The 20,999-nt window shown below is 33.4% G+C and overlaps 1 long non-coding RNA gene across 3 annotated transcripts in view; it reads left to right on the plus strand.

Annotated features, from left to right (window-relative positions):
- Positions 1-20,999, plus strand: part of LOC143679484 (uncharacterized) — a 263,205-nt gene that overhangs the window by 92,262 nt on the left and 149,944 nt on the right. The window contains exons 2-3 of one of the 3 annotated variants that reach the window (XR_013173793.1): positions 7,128-7,188; positions 9,798-9,950. The exons of the other annotated variants lie outside the window; for them this stretch is intronic. This is a non-coding gene — a long non-coding RNA (uncharacterized LOC143679484). Of the gene's footprint in view, positions 1-7,127; positions 7,189-9,797; positions 9,951-20,999 lie in introns of those variants that run through there. 3 annotated transcript variants of the gene reach the window in all.

Raw genomic sequence — 20,999 nt, forward strand, 5'->3', positions numbered from 1 at the left:
CTAGAAGGCTTCATTTCTCCCATGGTGGGTATCTTCTGTTTGAACAGTAATCTTTGAAATTCCTTGGCTTTTCTGTCATATTGCAATACATATGGTGACACCTTCTTCTTTCTCTTTCAGGTTCTGTTTTCTTCCACTTTCTGGTTGCTTCCATTGGCCTTCTATCTACGTGTTTGAATTTCATTCTGCTTATAGAAGATTCCATTAATCTGGATTAAGAACCTACCTGATTCAGTTGAGCCATACTTTAATTGAATAACATCTTGAAAATATCTTATTTACAAAGGGTCTACACCTATTAGGTAGGATGCAGACCAATCTGAAGAACATGTGTAAAATGATGTACACAGTTAAATTCACAACCACAGGACAGGCATAGATAGATAGTCCCATTCCATAGAGGAGAAATTGGAACAAAACAGGGTTAATGGATCCCAAACAAGTCTGAAACCCATTAAAGCATACTCCATTAGATTTCAAGGTCTGAGAATTGTATATAAGTTGATGCTTTGTCTTATAGGCCTGATAGAGCAGTGGCTTCATCCTTTCTAAGTGCTCATGAAGCACCCATGCCCTTCCTGAATACTAGGGTTTTGGCCCTGCCCTCTCTGAGCATCAGAAACGCTCTTCATGAGCACCTGGACACAAATCTCACCAACTTCAAGCATTGAGGCAGTGGTACTTTGAAGCACAGGAGAGTACTTGCTTTTCCCACACATGTTGGTAGGCCCACTCTCTTGGCCCAAGGAGACCTCTTTTGTCTAGATATTGGATTCCATGGTTCTGTTCCTATAGTTATTCTTCCTTCAGTTTGTCTCTATTCTGTCCCTTTAAGTCCAGGTGTCCAGTGGTACTGCTTATAGGACTTTTGAAAAAAAACTTTATTGGTTCTTTACGCAGTTCAACAGGTTCCAATTCATCAGAAAATAGAACCTTCCTGTGATGCTTCCTGGATAACTACATTTCCAACCTTGACTTCCGATGAGATTGCTAACTGCATCCATGTTCATCCACACTCTCTTTAGCAAATATTTGTTCAGTTAAACACTTGCATGGAGCTCTGGTCTCTGGAAACTCACTTTCTGTAAGCTTAAAGATATTTCTGATAGATTGATCTGCTTGTGGCCTTATTTCATAGCATGCTATTTGAATGGGCTGAGAATTTTAAAATCATCAGTTTCTGATTTCTTTGTGCTTAAGAGTTTAGTTCTCAGCTTATCTCTTTCCTCTCACATTTTGCTGTAAGCTGTAAGGAGAAGCCAGGCTTTACTTTCTACACTTAGCTTGGGAACATCCTCAGCTAAATATCTGAATTCATTGCTTCCAACTTCTGCCTTCCATCTGGCATCAGAACACAATTTTTCCAAGTTCTCTGTCACTTTATAAGAAGAATAATATTTCCTCTAATTCCCAATAATGTATTCATACTTTCCTTCTAAATCTTCATCAGAGGTACCTTTAATGATCATATTTCCACTGATAGTTTCTTCAAAGCAATCTAGGCTTTTTCTCCCTAGTACTTCATAATTCTTCCAGTCTCTCCCCATTACCCAATTCCAAAGCTATATTCATATGTTTAGATATTTGTCATAGCAACACCCCACTTTGCAGTACCAAAATTGTTTTAGGCAGTGAACCTGCAATAAATGTCCAGGATTAGTCCTTCAAGCTACCAACAGTCAGATTGCACAGGCATACATGCACCTTTGTATATGCACAAGGGTTGCTCTGCTCCCTTTGGAACTACGACTAGAGACCCACACTGGGAATATGGGCTACTCTGTACCAAGCCAGGGAAGGTGTTAGGGAAGGGCCAATAAAGGTACCATGAGGTTTTCCTACTGAGGTTTAAGTTGACCATTTTCTTGATTCAGTGCTTGAATCCAGTTACAACACTTTAACTGTTTCTTGATCCAGTTACAATACTTTAACTGTTTTCTGGCAGTTTTTAGTACAATGAGTCTGAAGATTTGGGTGTTGTTAAAACAAATGTTGTCCCTCTTTACAGGGACAAAATCCTGGATTGTCTTACTCTACCTTCTTAGTCGCCAAAATACTTTGGACATCAGAAAAGTGATGGTCATTTTTTCAGGGTTAGGTTATAATAAACAGATTACTATCTTGGACTTTTGAGTTTGCCTGGAGGTTTGTTTGGAGAGGTTTCCTGAGACCTTCAGTTGATTTCATAAAGGAGACTCCTTATGCTGTTGGGAAGAACTTTCTCTGTATCACAGACATGTGGTATTTTGCTGGATCATTGCTGCCAACTTTACTTGGGGAACCTATAGATATTATCCAGGAATATCTGAATCTATTGACAAGCTTTCTAGCTGCCTAACTCCTGCATCTATGTCCAAGAGGAGAAAATCAAATTGTAAAAAGTTACCCACACTGATAGTAGGAGGTTTGGAGAAAGTAATAGATGAAATTTGTCATAAAATAATAGATAGAGACCAAAGGGAATGAGGCAGTGATAATGACTATGGAGGCTTACTTAGTGGACAATAAAAGTTAGTAATAGAATTTTTAAAATATGCTTATCAATCTCCCAGTTCCCACCTTCTACACACACCCCTTATTTAAGCATCCCTTTACGTAATTCACAATTACATTGGGTAGGATAATAAAGGTATGAAATTTGATAAACATTTGTATTTGTTTATTCATTTTAAAGAATAACATATACATGAAAGAACAATTTATGAATTTTTGTATCAAACATTTTAGTTCTTTACCACATATGTCATAAAATATATTAATAAATCTATACCTCTAATAGCAGTTAATAATTATTTAATTTTTATTAGGAACTATGTTGATTGTTCTCCATAGATTATCTCAAATAATTGTCATATATTTATGAGGATTAGTACACTTAATCATTAGCTTTTTCCAATATAAATCTTAACAAGTAATAATGGGATAGATATGTTAATATCAAAAGCATACTCTATTTTCCCTAGTATTAGTAAAACTCACACTGAATTGTGATTGTTGCCATTTCTAACTTTTCTCACTTTGACTGTGAGTTGCTCTGTGATAGGACTGCCTGTGGCAGCTGTGTATCTCAAGTGCCCATAAAATTGCCTTAACTTAGAATGAAGATTGATCTGGCTTATTCATCAGATTTCTTAACTAGTGAAAGAAAGTTTTTAATTAGCCCAAATTCATTAGGATTTTTCATAAACTGTAACTTCTGAAAGCACTAACATTTTCAAGGAGCTATAATATGATATTCAATATTAGTAATCTGTAGTATATGTAGAAGTTAAAGTTACTAACTAAATGTTAAAGAAAAGGTTATTAAAGTCAGATAACACTCAGTTACCAATGCTTCCTTCTAAAAAACTTACAAGAGAAATATCAATAAAATAAACTGTACAGTATACATTTTTTAGAACTCTTATGAACTACTTAAAATCCCTAAAAGACTTCTCAAAGCCGCCTATCAAATTGGCTTTTTAAAACATTTCTTTTAAATTTTCTTACCCTGACTCTTGACGTTTGTTTTAAATTGCTGGAGGAAAGCTTTGGCAGGAACTGGAAGTTAGATAAAAAACATAAACCATTGTATGCACGCACTATATAGTACAGAATCACATTAAATACTCTTTAAAGTGGCTAGTTAGGCATCTGTGTGTGATAGTACTGTAGAATCTGAGAAGCACTATGCATTAATATGTGATATTATTGATTTCCAATGGCTTAATTTACTTATATACAACTTTTATAAAGTCAATTCTACAAGTATGTAATTAACATACTTTTGTCCATTGCTGTAAAAATTTAGGCAACAGAACTTTGGCTATTGCAGTCTAATTTATTAGAAGGAAATAGATTTGGCCTATCTTATTTTAATTAACCCAGCATTTTTCAATGTAAAAGTGAGTGTCAACCATAATTAAGGTAAGAAACCCTTTTACTTTGCATACTTGCTGATTAAGACAAATTTAAGAATTTTTAAACAAAAATACAGATTCAAATAAGCTGATATTAGGAAATTGTTAATTTCTTATCAAATTCATTGATAAGGACAAATTCATCTGGTTTTATTGTCCAGTGTTTGAAAAGAGTTATGGAATTTTAAAGAATGTTTTTAATGGTAATATAAGTTTGGAACATAAGTGATCTATATTACTTCAACCCTTAAAATGCCCTATCATACTTTTTTCTCTGTTGCACAAGTTATGGCAAAGATCTTTATGGCTATCTATCTTAAAACACATAGTTCAGAACTTCAAAGCAAACTTCTACTTGATAAACCATGGGTTAGTTTTAATCAATTTTTGGCATAATGAAAGTCTCTTGACAGAAGCTGACAAACGTAGGAGCAAACCTCCAATGGTTTATTATGTATTCAGAGAAGGGTGAAACACTGTAGTGATTTTCCAAACCTCTAAAAGAGGAGCGACTATAAATAACTATTATAATTAACATTCATTTTTATGTGTCAGTTTCTAATTCCGATAATTATTTTTAAGTGAAAATGGTAAAATCTCTTAGAATAATTTTAGCAAGTAACTATTGTAACTAAAATGATTTTATATAGATAGATTAAAACAATAAAGCATAATGAATTTAGTATAAATGCATATGGAGTAGAAAATGTCTTTTCTTTTCATCAGAAGTGGATCTATAACTACAAATGATGATTATTTCTAAAGTCTGAAAAAATTCAGATTTTCTTTTCTATGTCAAAAATTTGTGTATCCATTTGCGTTTTCATTGTATCTAAAATTGTGTGCACATTAATTTAAGTCATTAGTAATAATTGTTTTAAAGTGAGTTTTGTTGCAGAATATGAGTGTTCCATCTGACTAGTGTATTCTTAGTAGAAACTGTAGAGCTGTCAGCATGTGATTATGTTGTATCATTTCTATGATATGTAGATTACATAGTCTGCCAGGGGCTAGTGAAAATGGAATTTGGCAAAACTGACATTCTATAAGGAGTGTTCACTGAATTTACTCACCCTGGAACTAGAATTTATAGCATGATAGCGTATTTATAACAATACCTGGAAGGATTATTTTTTAAATTAAACTCTTTTTGAAAACCACTGATTAATCATTTATGGGGATCTGAAGCTATAGTCATTTTACTTGGAAACCCTGTGGAACTGACTCATCTTATTCTCTCTTGAAGACCATTTTCTGGAAACACACTTCCCACTCACATAGGACTGGAGAGCATTGGGTGTCCTCCCGGAATGTCGACTTAAGAGGCAGCAGGAATAACAATTGGGGAATTATACCACATGCACACAGCAACGGTTCCCAAAGACCTATGCTGGAAGACATGCTTAGGCAATTTCTCTGATTTTCTTTCTAAAGCTAGCGATCTGGAGGTTCTCTCCTTTTTATTCTACCTTATTCTGAAGCAGTGGTTCTCACACTTCAGCTACAGTATAGTCATCTGGAGGGAATTGTCAAAGCAGAAATGCTTGGTTTCTACTACTAGTTTGTGATTCAGTAGATATGGGGTGGGAAACAAAATTTTGCCTTTCTAACATGTTTCCAAAACTGATGTTACAGTGAAGTAGTATTTGTGTCTAACTGTTCAACTTAAAAAAGGACTAGGCAGGCAATGTTAATGTGAGATGCCATAGAAAATAAAATCTATGTCAAATAGAGTGTGCTGGTCCAAATTAAAGGCATCAGACTCCCATCTTTTAAGACCATTTGTTCAGGAAACAAAACATTTCTGAATTCAGGTTTTTCATCATTTGAAATACCTATAAAGTAGTACCATATAAATGTTTGTTCTATTTTTAATTGCAATCTATATTGTGTTAGCCTAACAACCAACAACACTGGCTTCCTTAGGAAGTGATGTAGGGATGAAAAATATGAATATCTATATTTTTGCTAGTGTCAAATAAAATTTGCTAATTTAAGCATGAGCAAATACAATGTGGTACTGATATAAGGATCCTTATTGTCTTCACTTTGGAACTGGAAAAAGCCAAATCTCTGGCTAGTAGAGTTGCCATTGCTGTTTCAAATGTAATAAAGGCAGTAAGTCTGCTATTTTTCTATTTAAGTGACAAGGTGACCAAGTAGCACATAGTACAAGAAAGGGAGAGGATACAATAGAGAACATGCCACTTAATGGAATGATTATCTATGGAAATAAAGCCTCCACTTTTTCATATTCTGGAGGAAATAACTGAAACTAAGGAAAATGTGAGTGATCTTGCAGATATTAAGTTGGGTGTTCCTGACAGCTTCAATTTTCTCACAGTGGTAGGTCATGTAATCATCTTCTAGAGAGGAGGGAGGAATGGTCTAAAGAGCTTGGAGAAATGGGGATTTGAAGTCCATACTGTTGAGAATGGGAGAATGAGCTGAGCCAATACATATAAAATAATTTCTGAGTGTCTGGGAAATTTGGAGGTCATAGCCTTATGTTAGTTTGTAGATAGGTTCTAAAATATAGCAGCAAGAAAATTGGCTAAAAGGTAAAGGACTTGGGTTCTTATAAAACACTTTCTCTGCCATTGCTAGCTTTATTACTAGAACATGTTTAACCTATCCATAACTTAGTTTATTCATTTTAAAGTAAACATTGTGAAATTTATATTCCATTGAGTTGTTGTAAGGAGTATATATTATAAATGGCCCTAGTTCTACCAGATGTCAATAATTAGAATGACATATATGAGCCTAGGATTTTATTTTATTTTTTGTTTTTGATGTGATTTTGGTTCACATTTATTCATTTACTTTAATTTACTCTTAACACAGTTGAATGCATACCATGCAAGTGGTGGAGAAAATCTATAACGTCATGACTAAATAGATGAATTTCGGCCTATGGACAGTATGTAGAGTACTCCACTCATTAGTCTTCTACTTAAAACACTGCAAGTACAATTCTACTTTCACACTTTAAATAATGTTACACTTGCTGTTTGTTTTTTCCATTATATTGTTCGAGAACTGTTAGACAAGAGAAAACCCACAGGGAAAAAAATCAAGTACCACAATTGTTGACATAGATTTTTTTAAAGTGCTTCTATGCATATGAATTAAATGACCTCAGCATAATTACTATAGTGGAAATTGTGAAATTGATTTGGATATAACCTTGGATATAACCCAAATGCAAACTTCATTCCATTACAGGAGTTTTCTCTAAAGAAAAGAACATAGCAACCAAGAATCAAAAGAAAAGCAATTCAACTGGGTATTGCATTTGTTTTTCATCCTAACTTTTCTCTTTTTTTTTTTTTTTTTAAAGAGAGAGGGAGGAAGGGAAGGAAAGACAGAGAAGGAAGGAAGGATGGAAGGAAGGAAGGGAGGAAGAAAGGGAAACATCTTTAAACATTTTCTTGTTTTATTATATTTTGTTTGTTTGTTTGTTTTTTACATGGGCCGGGGCCGGGAATCGAACCGGGGTCCTCCGGCATGGCAGGCAAGCACTCTTGCCCGCTGAGCCACCGCGGCCCGCCCCTCATCCTAACTTTTGTATTAATAAGTGCTCTATGTTTTACAATCTTCTTCTTAAAAGTGATTAAATTTATTATATGAGTAAATTTTTAAGTTTTATCATGATTATAGTAACATTTCTCAGTTTTATACGCTTTCTTGTGTAGTTAATGACTACGTTATTTCATAACATTATATGATAATGAGATTTGCCCAACTGCATATTTATGCTGTATATATAACATCACCTGGACCATTACCTCTTCTGAGTACATTTTTTAAAATTCAAGACATCTTTTTAAAAAAAATATTTTTATTGACACATCTTTGCACACATACAGTCCATACATGGTGTATAACCAATGGCTCATAATATCATCACATAGTTTTGTATCCATCACCATGATAATTTTTTAGAACACTTGCATCACTCCAGAAAAAGAAATAAAAAGAAGAAAGAAAAAATTCATACATCCCATACCCCTTACCCATTCCTCTCATTGACCACTAGTATTTTCTTCTATCCTAATTATTTTACCCTTATCTCCCCCAATCATTTATTTATTTGTTATCCATATTTTTTAACTTATCTGTATATATCCTGGAAAAAAGGAGCATCAGACACAAGCTTTTCACAATCATACAGTCATATTGTAAAAAATTCAAAATATCTTGATGCCCTAGAGAACCACAGCAATTTTGAAAACCGTGTCTGTTTCCTTAAGATCACAATTTCATCTATTTCAATTCTCTCTCTTGCAATAAAACTCTCCTACCTATTACTCCTGTGGCGAGATAAAAGTAGTAGAGAGAGAGCTCATCTTTCTCACTATTGCTGTACCCATTTTTCTCCCTTTTTCCATTTTCAGAATCACCATTCTTGTTATCCAAAATTACCATTTCACTTATGATCCATGATCTTTGATGAGATCTTCCTTTCTACCCAGTTCCTCCGTTATTTTTTTCTATAATATTTTTATTATTTTTCTTTTATCTGTTTCCTTTCATACAGTTTGAAATGCACAGACCCTAGAAGAGGTCTTGGACAGGAGTAATTCAGCCTAGCACTTTGGGATTTGGGGGGCAATAGTGGTTGGAGTCAGGTTTGATTATCCCTGTTTTCAGGAAAGGCAAAGCACTAAGACCTTATCTCTGTTATTGTATAAAGGATGTTTGTGCATGATACTTTTAAGATAATTAAATTCAGCAAACAAAAGAGGTTCAATATTCAGAATTAAAAAGCAGGTACAGAATGCCTAGTTCTGGAATAGCTTGGATGTTCAGTTCAGATTTGGGATCCAGTAGTTACAAGAATTCAGGGAAGGAATGAATGGATGTTAGGATTCCAAGCACAGAGGTCAGAGTTGTTTGGAAATAATATTAAAAATTTAAGAAATATGGATCCAGATAGTCAGGCAGAATTGCCATGAGGAAGATAAGGTGTGCGTGAGAAGTGTAGATAACAAGAGTCAGGCCACTGGCTATTGAACATCCGGATGTGACTGTCGAGAATTCTGTACTGATTAGGTAATAATGCTCAAATAAACAGGGAACAGCTTGTCAGCAAGACTGTGAAGCCATTATGCATCAAGGAACAGAATGAAGAGAACAAATCATCAAGGGGTGGTGATTTGCAGAGCCTGACATAGGAATTCCTTCATTCAATAAGTCTTCAGTGTCTACTTTGTAACAGGCTCTGTAATACTATGGCCACAACCGTGAATAAGAGCATTTCTCACCATAGATTACACAGTCTGGGGCTGGGTGTAGGGCTGGAGCCAAATGGGGAGATACAGTCTTATAAACAAATAATTTCACAGTAGTGAGAAAAATATTAATGGAAAACTCTAAATGCATTTAAGTAGTTTCCACATAGTATGTACTTCTATCAGCCCATACAAATATTTTGTTCTATTATTTACTATTTTTAAGTGTAGCAAATATACACTAATACCTAAGAGAAATGTTTGGGCCTTCCGATGTCTACAGACCTTAAACCTGTACCCAGGTACTGGGCTTTCCAAGAATTTCATATAAAGCATTGACATGACCATTTATTTTCAACTATATTCTTTCTTGGGATTTCATTCTAGGCAGCTGATGAGTAGGTAGGTTGTCTTCCTGATAAATATAGTTATTGCTTATTGTGAAGCGCATAGCCAAGAAAAAATATACAAGAATAATTTCTTTGGTTGGCCTGAGACAATTATTTCAAAAGTTCTTTCAAATATGGATGTTAAAAATGCGCATTTCAATTTGTAATTTTGCCAGTTTATTAACAATACTTGTTTGAAATATCTCTTTAAAAATTATAAATTTGCATTGTAACTTTGTATAATTAGAAATTTGTTTGTTTTTCCTTCTTAGATTTGAAATATACATCCCCTACTGAACTCACATTGAAATAATGAAATGAAAGTGATTGTGGGATATGGCTAATGGTCTCAGAAATTCATTTCCCATATTTGAAAATTTTTGTTAAACAATTTACTGCCCCTTAAAAAGGATGTGAAATGAATATAGCCCTAATCATTTTCTCAAAAGCATAAATATAAAGCGAACTGTTTTCCCAAAGATCTTGAAAACTATGCTAAGTGATGGAACTATCAGAATGATTTTCGCCTCACTCAATGCTTTTCCAGCCGTACATACTAAGAAGTACCACTGTCATCAGTATCAGCCATCAAAAAGCTACATTCAGTTAAATGTTCATCAAACTTGTATCACCACCCTTTCACAAGACAGAGGTTATTTAAGTCTAAAACATGTATAACTTGGGTGTGAGAATTATTAAAATTCACACAGGGTAGAGGCAATATAGCCCATTCTTTATTTTATTTATTTAAAATCACTGTATGAAAAAATAATAAAAAGTAAAAAAATAAAGCAAATGAATATAGAAATGTATAGGATCTGAGCATAAAACCCCTATAAGACACAAGACATTAAGACAGTCAGTCAATAAAGTAGCGTGTTTTTTAGTATACACTGAAAAAAAAAAGATATCCATTCTTCGGCTTCTACCTTCAGCATAGTGCTTTGACTGAATCAACTGGTTATTTCAATAACCTTCTTGTCACACATTGTCATCATGGAAATATTACATTAAGAAGCTGGATTTTTAAGATTTTAAAACTAACTGATTAAGGAAATTCAGAATCACAGACAAGGAAGACATTGTCTATATGTTATATTAGATACATAATATATATATATATCTAATATATATTATCTAATATAGTCTATATTAGAACTGTATCTACTCCTTGAGACCAAAGGAAGAAAAGTTTATTTTGTCCAGAACCTAAATTTTCTTTAGCACATAATCTAATTCAAACTGTGGATAGATAATTTAAACAATCTGAACACAGGGAGCCCAGAATAAGAATGAGATCCTTTAACCCTGTATAGCTTAATGTAATGACTGAATATATCCCAGAGTATATTAAGCATATAATCAAAAATTATTAGCATAGTTTCTTGAGGGATGGGAGAAAAAAATGTGGAACAATGAAACTTTACCACTCGGGAAACCCCTGAAACTATGTCAAACATTAAGGACACCCAAGTCAATAGGCCAAAACCTTGATCTTGAGGCTTGCTCTTGTGAAGTTTATGTATGTAGCAGAGAAAGTTAGTCTACCTATAGGTATGCCTAAGAGTTGCTTCTGGAGGACCTCTTTTGTTGCTCAGATGTGGCCTCTTTCTCTCTAAGCCAAAATGTGCAAGTGAAATTATTGCCCTTCCCCCTACATGGGACATGAGATTCAGGGGTGAAAGTCTCCCTGGTGATGTGGGAGATGACTTCCAGGGATGCGTCTGGTCCTGGCACCATGGGATCAACAATGCCATTGTGACCAAAAGGGGGAAAGGAAGTGTAACAAATAAGGTATCAGTGGCTGACAGAGTTCAAATAGAGTCAAGAGGCTACTCTGGAGGTCACTCTTATGAAAGCTTCAGTTAAACATCGATACCTACCATAACTTGTCAAACCCCAGCCAAACCTTCCAACGAATCCTAAAGAATACCTAGGGCAATATATAAGATTCTACAAAGGTTCCATGCACTAGGGTAACTTTCAAGAAACCTCCAACCTCCATATGAATCCTTGTACCAGGTAAGTCCTGAAATGTAGAGGGGCCATCCTTTCCAGAGCATCAGCTAGTTCTATTCCCCATCCCATATTATTGATAATGATAAAGATCAAAGCTGATGGTAGAATAATCCAGAGAAGGTAAGTTCAACAGATGAATTTGATTTCTGAGTCATTATATTGATATTTCTTTTAGTTTTCATTATCTTATAGTAGCTAGAAGTAAAAACCTAAAATTGTAGAATTGTGACCATACCAAAATCTAAATCTGTTCTACAAATAATTCTTGTGTTGTGCTTGAAATTTGCTGTTTTTCTGTATATATGTTATTTTTCACAAGAAAAAAAAGAAAGTAGATTGTGATGATTAAGAAAAAAAATCCTTCTATCTTCCAGTGTTCTGGAGCAGCTAGAAGGAAAAATCTGATATGATGGAATAGTAGTCCATGACAAACACCTACCATGTTCAGAACTCATAGTATATTTGAGTATATTTGGTGGAAAATCCAAAAATCCACATTCACTATTTCTTCCCCACCATATATTGCTTTATCCATAGATATCGGCTGGAGTAATAAGATTCAGTGAATCTTATTCACTGAATCAGGGGAAGAATTCAGGGGAATATAGCTTTTAGGGCAGCCAGAGTGTAACTAGGAAAGTAGATTGCCCAAGGAGAGCAAAGTAAGGAAGAGTGTTTTAAAGGAGGATATTGCTAGTTTCCAGTGATGCAGAGAGATGGGAAAGTTTGTGGACCGAGAAGAGCGAATGAACTAACCTTATCCACTAAGTCTAGATGTGACTTTAAGAGATTGTTTCAGTGGAGTAGAGATTGGAAACTAGATCGTAAGAATATTATAGAGTAAATGAGCAGTAAGAAATAAATGAAGTGTGAATAGACCAATGTTTTTCAGAGCTTTGGATTTTTTTCAAAAGTAGAAGATTTTTTTTTTCTTCTTTTTTAATGGTATCTTATGTGAAACCCTGAAAGGGTAAGAAGTGAAACTTTTATCCCTTTCCTCTTTGGATGACATGGAGGCCTCAGAGTCAGAAACTGCATAACATAATTTTCAGATTGTTCTTTTGAGATGTTTAACAGGGTAATAAAGGAAAGAAACAGTCGACAAAGGGCCTAAAACAGAGGAGGTGCACACTAAACTAAACTGAAAAGAGGAAGGGAACTAGAATGATCATCAGAAATAAGTAAATGGACTCAGTCAAGAGAAGACCTCCCTTTAGAGTCAGTCTTAAGGAGACCCTCTAGCCAGATATGTCCTTTACTCCTTTTGTCACTAACTTTGCCCAGACCCTGCTCTGGCATTCTAGTTCTAAACTGAGAGCATAGTGAATTGTGGCCCCAGAGGGTCTTACCCTTAGCATCAAATCATTTTCCTGTCCCCAGCCTCTATCCTTCCTTCAACCTGCTGTGTAATTATTCTTCATTTGCACTCAGTTGTTCAGTGTCCCTGGAATTGATTAACTTAGAGAAACATATAGTTTTTAAACAAAGATCTTATAGAAATGAGCAAAACCAAATTAACTGAAATTAGGCATCAAAGAATATTGAAAATGTCTGCTCTTTAGTCAATTTGCATCTTTTAAAAATTTTACTTGTTATATGAAAGGTAAGTTTTGCTTATTTCCTCACCCCTTAGTCTATTCTTTGGTTGATATCACATGTGTGCTGAAAAATAAAAGGTAAGTTTAAGAAGTATTTGTTCTTTTTTTAAAAAAGTGCATGTGCTTATTAAAATTAAAAGCTATAAGAATACTTAGATTTTTTTAATCACCATTGACTTTTTTTTTTCTTCCATACCTGAATTTCTGCCATTGTTCTTTGAGACATTTTGATCTTGGCCCGGGAATTTCCTTTTCTTGGGCTTCAACTTGTATAAAGTAAAAGTCACAAAGACGTGAAGATTCCTTCATTGTCTGCCCTTCATCAGGGCTCCATAAATATTGGACCAGGCAGGTGCTGGAATGAGGGAAGGGGAAAATAAAAACACAGAAATGAAACATACACATGCCCACAAAACCTAAAATAATATTCCTAAACATTTAATATCTATGTTACAGTTGTAGAAAATGAGGCAATACGAGTTTAAATGATTTACCTCTTTTTTTAATGCCATCCAGAGATAAATATTTTTAACATTTGTTACATTTACTTAAAAAAATACTGTGATCACACATGTATAAAAATTACAAAATTCCCCATTTTAGCCATTTTTAAGTGTTCCTTTCAATGGTGTTAACTATAGTCACAATATACCATCAGTACCACCCATTACAAAAACATTTTCATCATACCAAACAGAAACTCTACCCGTTAAGCAATAAATTCCCATTATCCATTCCCTCTGCCCCTGGAAACTACTAATCCATTTTTTGTCTCTCTGAAGTTGCCTGTAAGTGGAAACATACACTATTTATATTTATGTGTCTGGCCTATTTTGCTCAGCATGTTTTCAAAGTTCACCCAAGTTTTAGATTGTATCAGAACTTTAATCCTTTTATTAAATGAATAATATCCCATCATATGTATGTACTACATTTTGTTTAGCCGTTCATTTGTTGATGGATGTTTAAGTTGTTTCCACCTTTACATCTATGTTTTGTGAACATAAGTATATATTTTAAATATGTGTGGGGTTACATTTTTTATTGTCAGGTCAAAAGTGACATCTGAAGAATTACTTTAAATTCTTAAATCTCTGATTTTATCAAACATGTTGTACAGATAGATTGTTTACAAGATGATCAAGGTGTGGTTCAAGTGTAGTGTGATGACTAAAAGCATGGTCCATGAAATCAGAAAAATCTGTGTTCAAAGCCTAGAATTTCTAGTTACTACTCTTGTAACCTGTGGCAAAATAATTTCACATCTCTAATTTCCTCATCTACACATTTGATTTCATTATTATGAAAATAACAAAAGCCAATTCACAGGCTTTTGTTAGGATTGAGCAATTAATGCAGGAAAAGTGATAAACAAAGGGCTTGGCACATAGAATGCTGAGCAGTTTTATTATTATAATCAAGAAACGGCAATAGCCATCATCCTTGGGGTGGCATTTTATTTGGTTTGGTTTGGTTTTTCATATATGAATGATAATGTTTCAAATATACTGTGCCAGTTTTCTTCACCATCCACTAGTTCATGTAGGCTAAACACAGCTCTGCAGATTTCACAATGTCAACGGGATGACCTTGTACTTAAGGAATGCACACCAGTTGGGGAAATAAAACACATATCCATATTAACTCAGCACTAATTCTTATACAATGTATGCAAATGGTACAAAACATCTTTTAAATGGAGTTTGAAGATCCTTGTTTTAAGAACTCAGGCATTCTGGCAGGGCATGGTCATTGCATATTATCTTCTCTAATTCCTTGTGTAGATGGTTTATTCAATTCCATAGAGATTTGAAAAAAAAAAAAGATTCAATAGGAGCTTCTGGTATTGACTTTGGATAGGGTTATTAATTTTCTTTTAAATAATCCTCCCATACTCTTTTTTGTGTTTCTTCTTTCTTAGCACAAAGCAAGTTATGCTTCAATTGACTTTTTGTCTGCTTAATAAATATTGATATATTGGGTGCATTCAAGCATGGCCATGTGTGATCCATCTTTAAAGGTAGACTCATTATGCAGGGAGGTTGTGATTTATTTATTCCTCGTTCATTCTCTCATCTTTTGAAAGGAATCATTATGCAAATATTGAGCACATTCATAAAACGAAAGAACGCCACTAGCTTTTTTTTTGGATAATAGCTGTTGAAAGCAAAAGATAGTATCTACAGCAGAATGGAATGAATATAGACCCTATTGTACACGTTATATTAATATATTTTCTTTTGATAATAGAAAAGGTAATTGAAGGTAAAATGTTCAATTTTCTGATTTTAAGAGTTGCAGTTCACTGCAGTGATTGAGGAAGCAAAATATATATTTCTTTCACCAGGAATATTTGAGAAGAGGATTCATAACTCACTCCTGAAAAAAGGCATAATTATATGATCTCTCAAGGCTGTGTTCAGACATCTAAGAAAATTCATGACTTAATGTGTTTGTTAATTAAACATGTGGGTTCTTATACACATTTATAAAAACAGAACAATTTAAATGCATTTGCACATTAATTAATTTACTCTGGTAGGTCTATCATACTACTATTCAGGTTTTTTGGTTTGTTTTTTTTTTTTTTTTGGCACAGGCAGGCTCCGGGAACTGAACCTATCCTACTACTATCAATTTAAACCACGGATTTGATTCCATTTTACTCATTTAGCTTACTGAATGATGATTGAGAAATAGAAATATGCATTTTAAAAATAAAGAATTTAATGACATTATTTTAAAATCACCTCTAAATAACGAGATTTGTTGTCTCCATTTTATTTACTTTCTATTTTAACATACTGAAATGAAGCAAAATTTTCACCTATACCATGTTGTATTGTAATAGACTGGAGCCTTTAGAGTAAAATTACTGAGTGCTGTTCTATTAAATCTGTCATCATATTGTTCAATTCTGTATTTTTCTATAGCCATTAATGGTGTAACAAAAAAACATTTATTTTACCAAAACTTTAGTCTGGAGCAACACCTCTACCTCACTAGAAAACAGAAACATGGTTTTAGTCGTTGAATTGCATCCCATTCATATAGTCAACATTAGAGGACTCCATAAAACTATTTGTGCAAAGTTCCATGGAAGTAATCAGTAGGAAGTTCAAGTCTATACTTTGTCTGAAGGCTGGCTATATATCATAGAAAGGGATAGATCACTCCTATTTGTTTTTTAATGTGAATCAATTTCTCTTATTTTCTATTTTTTAAACTTTTAAATTTATTTTTTTCTGTCCACTTTGCTGCCTCATTGCCTCCCATTAGACTATATTTAGATTCCAAATAGATATGAAAACATTGTAAAAACCATTGAACTTGCACTTTGTATGCAAATAGTAACCACATTATGGTGAATGGCTCTCAGCTAATTTATGGGGATAGCATTGATAATGAATAATTTTAAAGGTTTTATATTTCCTACCTGTCTACTTTCGTGGAATTTTGCACAAATGGTTTAAGTGAATAAATGCTTCATTTTTGTATGTGTGTGTGTATTGTCCGGCAATTGAACCCAGGTCTCCCGCATGAAAGGCAGCATTCTACCACTAAACCCTGAAATGCTATCTTTGATGACTATCCAAGTTGAAAGATGATAATGTAATTATTATAAAATATATGTACACATTGTGTAATATATATAGTGTATATCAGGTACATGAATATTGTTCTTTGTAGAAGCTAATTTTCAGGGCTTCAAACATTAAATTGGTATGAAATTTATATGAATGAGAAAAAAGAAAATTAAAAGATTAGCATAAGAAAGGGCCATTATATTTTTAGAAAAAAAAACAAACAGAAGCAACTGAAGTAAATTCATGCTGTATTTGGGGTAAAAAGCAAAATACAGAAGACTGGATTAACCTGAAGTAATTGTGCAAAAATAAGGCTTCCTGTATTTTCTACAATAATTTCTGAAAGCATAAGCATAAATTCTTAACAATGGTTACTTCTAAGTAATAGTGAAAGGAGAGTTACATGAGAATGGCATTTACTTTCATTTCATACTCGTGTACTGTTTCAATTTTTGCCTTCTGACTATATTATTTTCATGATTTAAGATACTGCTTAATACATCATACTGAAATTATTAGTGATAGAATAAAACTATTAGTTCTCTGTCCTTTTTAAAATTCCCTTCAAAATAATCACACAATTGGCCCTACTGACAGAATTTTAAAGTGACTTGAATATAGTGCATCTTCATGTCAAATCAGAAAAATATGTCTATGAGTTCAATGTTTTCATTTCTAATTAAAAAGCAACATTCCTGTTTAATGATTTTAACCTCTTGAATTAAATTTTTTCATGTTTTTAATTTGTTGCCTAATACAAGTCATTTCTAAAATGTGATCATTTATGCAGGAATTTAATAGTTATTCCTATATAAATGGGAAATGAATTTCAATACCATTCATTAATTTCAAAATATCATTTTTTTGAGAAAATAGTCTCCATGTAATAATTCCATAAGATTAAACAATGTTTAATTAATAATGTGGGCTTCCTACTTGTTCATATAAAGTGAAAAGTAAGTTTACTAAATAACACTAGTCATCTCCTTGAAACGGGAATTCCAAGTATTTGGGGCCAAAGGAGCTAGAACAATATGGGGAGGAAAGAAAAAATAAAATGGGCAGGAAAACAATATGGGGAGGAAAGATAAAATTTCAGTACAGTTAATGTACGTGACCACTTTTTTCTGGCAGGTAAAGGTCATTGAAGTGGAGCTTTGTGCCAGTTCTCCACTACCCAATGAATAACATATTGTTTTCAATTCCTGGAATCTATACAAAGAAAAACAATTTTTTTTTTGTTTTAGTCTTGACCTACTTGGTCCCATATATGCTTAAAAGTTACCCAGTGACAAAATTTCACATAGAAAGAGGCCTTTTCTGCATTTTGGACATATCCAGATACTTTGTGACAAAAAGGCATACAGAAATAAGAGAGGGAAATGATTAAGAATAATAAATAATCACTGTTTCTAGAAGTTGAGGTTCTTATCTGATGATTATGCTGTAAATTATGGTTCCCTTGCCTGGCTAAAAGAAGACCTCCTAGAGCCAGCTTATGCTTTGCCTGAGAAATGTTAAGGATATACGAGATAATTTAGTTAAGTTGTACTGGACTTCTGTCCCAAATTCTTGGTCAGTTACTGCCAGGATGAGCTAATTAACTCCCATCCTAGGCTTTATCCATTTCCTTAATGCCTAAAGAGCTATTATGGGGCCAGATAAAAAAGGTCCTGTTTAGGCAGCTTTCCCTTGTTTCCTATATCCTCAGCTCTTGGAGCTATTTTACCCCCTAGAATACATCTAAGACTTGCCAATGTTTTAATACTTTCTCTGCTTCAAAGGAAGTGAAATTATATTTTTAAAAAGGTAGGATGTGTCATGGGTGTGGTTTATGCCAACTCTGCTCAGATATTCAGTGACTATATTCTCCAAGAAAAGACCTGTCCCTACATTAAAAGATTAAAGATGAATACTAGCACCTTCTTTCCATTCAATCAGTAACTGGGCTTTTAAATTATAAAAATGTAGGGTAATTATATATGAAAAAAAAAAAAACGCCAACTGATTTTCTCCTCAAAGTTAGGAGGAAAGGTGATATTCAAAAAAGCAGGATCAATAATTTTATGCTTTCCATAATTTTCACCTGCTCTACCATTAATCCAAGTCTTATTTTGTACATTCATATATTTATTTGGCTTTTGGTAAAATGGCATTTTAGACATGAAGTACTACTTAAGTGTTTAGACTTTTTTTAGTAACTAAAAAGATTTCCATAAAGAAAAATATACTAAGAAAAATTTAGTCTTTATGGAAAAAATATACTAACATCTCAAGGTAAATCATGATTTCCACCTATCAATTTAATTGAATGAGCATTGAGGAATTATTTAATAGACTCAAAATAATATAAAGTAATATAGTATCTCAAATGTGCATTTATAAAGTAACTTGAAGCTAATTTTTTTGAAGTTACACGTGTAGCTGTATAAATCACTTAGATTGTGGAGACTGGAAAGTAATATTCTGATGATGACAGCAAATTCCTAATCAAATTTTGATATTGAACTTTATCTCTACTGCTCAATTCTTTCATATATTTTATGCAGGTTACCTCTAATTAACTCAAATTTTTATATAGAGTATTATTTCTTCTAACCACTCACAAAGTACTTGGTGATTTTATTTAAAAGTTACATTGTAGTCTCGCTAATGTGATAATAAATTGCTATTCTTCTTTAGAATGTGGTCTTTCTCTTTGTTTATTACATATAAAATTATACTATGGCAAATTTCATATAAATCATAGCTCAAGGAATTATATTCATAAGGTCTGATATTGCTGATGTCAACTGCATCAAAGTTTAGATTTTTCTATAGACCAAAAATGATTAATGTGCACCTGCCCAGAGCCTTCCCCAACCCCGAATACATTTATGAAGTTGCCCAAAGGGCAGAATTCTTGAACTAAAAGCCATCATAGTGACAGTGTGCTTGGGACATCGGAGTGGACTGTTCAGGGGTTGTGAGTAGCAAGGGCAGGCTGTGTGGGATTAGTCTGGAATGGGCTCTGGGTGGGAGGGCACAGGGTGGAGAGGAGAAGAAAAGGACCAAATTTAGTAGGGGGAAATATAGACTTCTTCAGGGATGGGAGAGTAAGTTCTTTCTAGAGTTCCAGAATGCTAGAAAAGAGCAGAGAAGAGAGGATGTAGAATAGAATTTTGTCTCCCTGTGTTCTTGAACCCTTTATGTGTTTGAAGAGATGCCACGTGGCATTTTAGTTTGGACGCTGTTCCTCTAATTGCTATGAAAATCAGGAAGAAGATAAAGTCAATATAAGATTTTTAAGCATTTTAAGTGCAGATAATTTCAATTCTAAATACCGTAATTCATTGGATTGCCATATTGTATAAGTTAGGAACTAATGTAGCTTTGATAGTCTCCTATTTGAAAGTTACCAATGTAAATGAAAGAAAATATTATTCTTAAAAATATTCCTAATATTCATTGTAGAAGTTTTTCCCATTTGAGAACATAAATATATTTACTGTAGAAGATTTTATATTTTTTCATTTTTCATGTTTAAGACATTTTAACATATCTTTAAGTGTTGAAGTCAACATGATTTATCATTTTTTTGTCATTTGCTTTTTTTACTGTAATACAGTTGTGAATCAGATGATTAGATGTCTTCCTTTTCAGCCTCTAATTGTGTGCTGGAAATGTTTATCAACTGGCTCATTTAAAAAACAACTTTGTTTTTTTTATTGTTTTTGTTTTGTATTGTCGTGTTTGTCAATTTTTGTGTTGGAAATACCCCTATCATAGCTGATTTCATATTTCCAATATGACACTATTGAATGTGGAATTAGAAAGAGATAGTAGCACACCATTCTACAGTATAAATAACCTTGAATGAAAATAATAGTAAAATAAAATAATTAGGAAGCTATGAATTTTGAGTATTTAATGACTATTTTAAAAGATAATTTATTTAATGCTGTTTAAACAATGGCTGTTTTTAACCACTGGCTCCCAAAGTTCTTGAAAATGTAACCATGTCAGCACAGCGCAGTTACATTTCTTTTAAGAACAGGGAAATCTTTCCAGTTTAGTGCATGATACGTAATTCCATACCACCTTAATAGGCATTACTTAATTAGGTTCAATAAAATTTTAATATAAAGGTGCCCATTACCTCTTTCACTTTCCTACAAATTTATGGACATATTTTTATTGTAGAGATTATGACAAGATGTGATAATTTTTAGTTGTGTTACCACTTATCTCTGAATTTTTTGAAAAAAAGGTTGGTGTGTTTTTGTTTGTT

Source organism: Tamandua tetradactyla, chromosome 4 (assembly GCF_023851605.1).
Source record: "Tamandua tetradactyla isolate mTamTet1 chromosome 4, mTamTet1.pri, whole genome shotgun sequence".
NCBI lineage: Eukaryota > Metazoa > Chordata > Mammalia > Pilosa > Myrmecophagidae > Tamandua > Tamandua tetradactyla.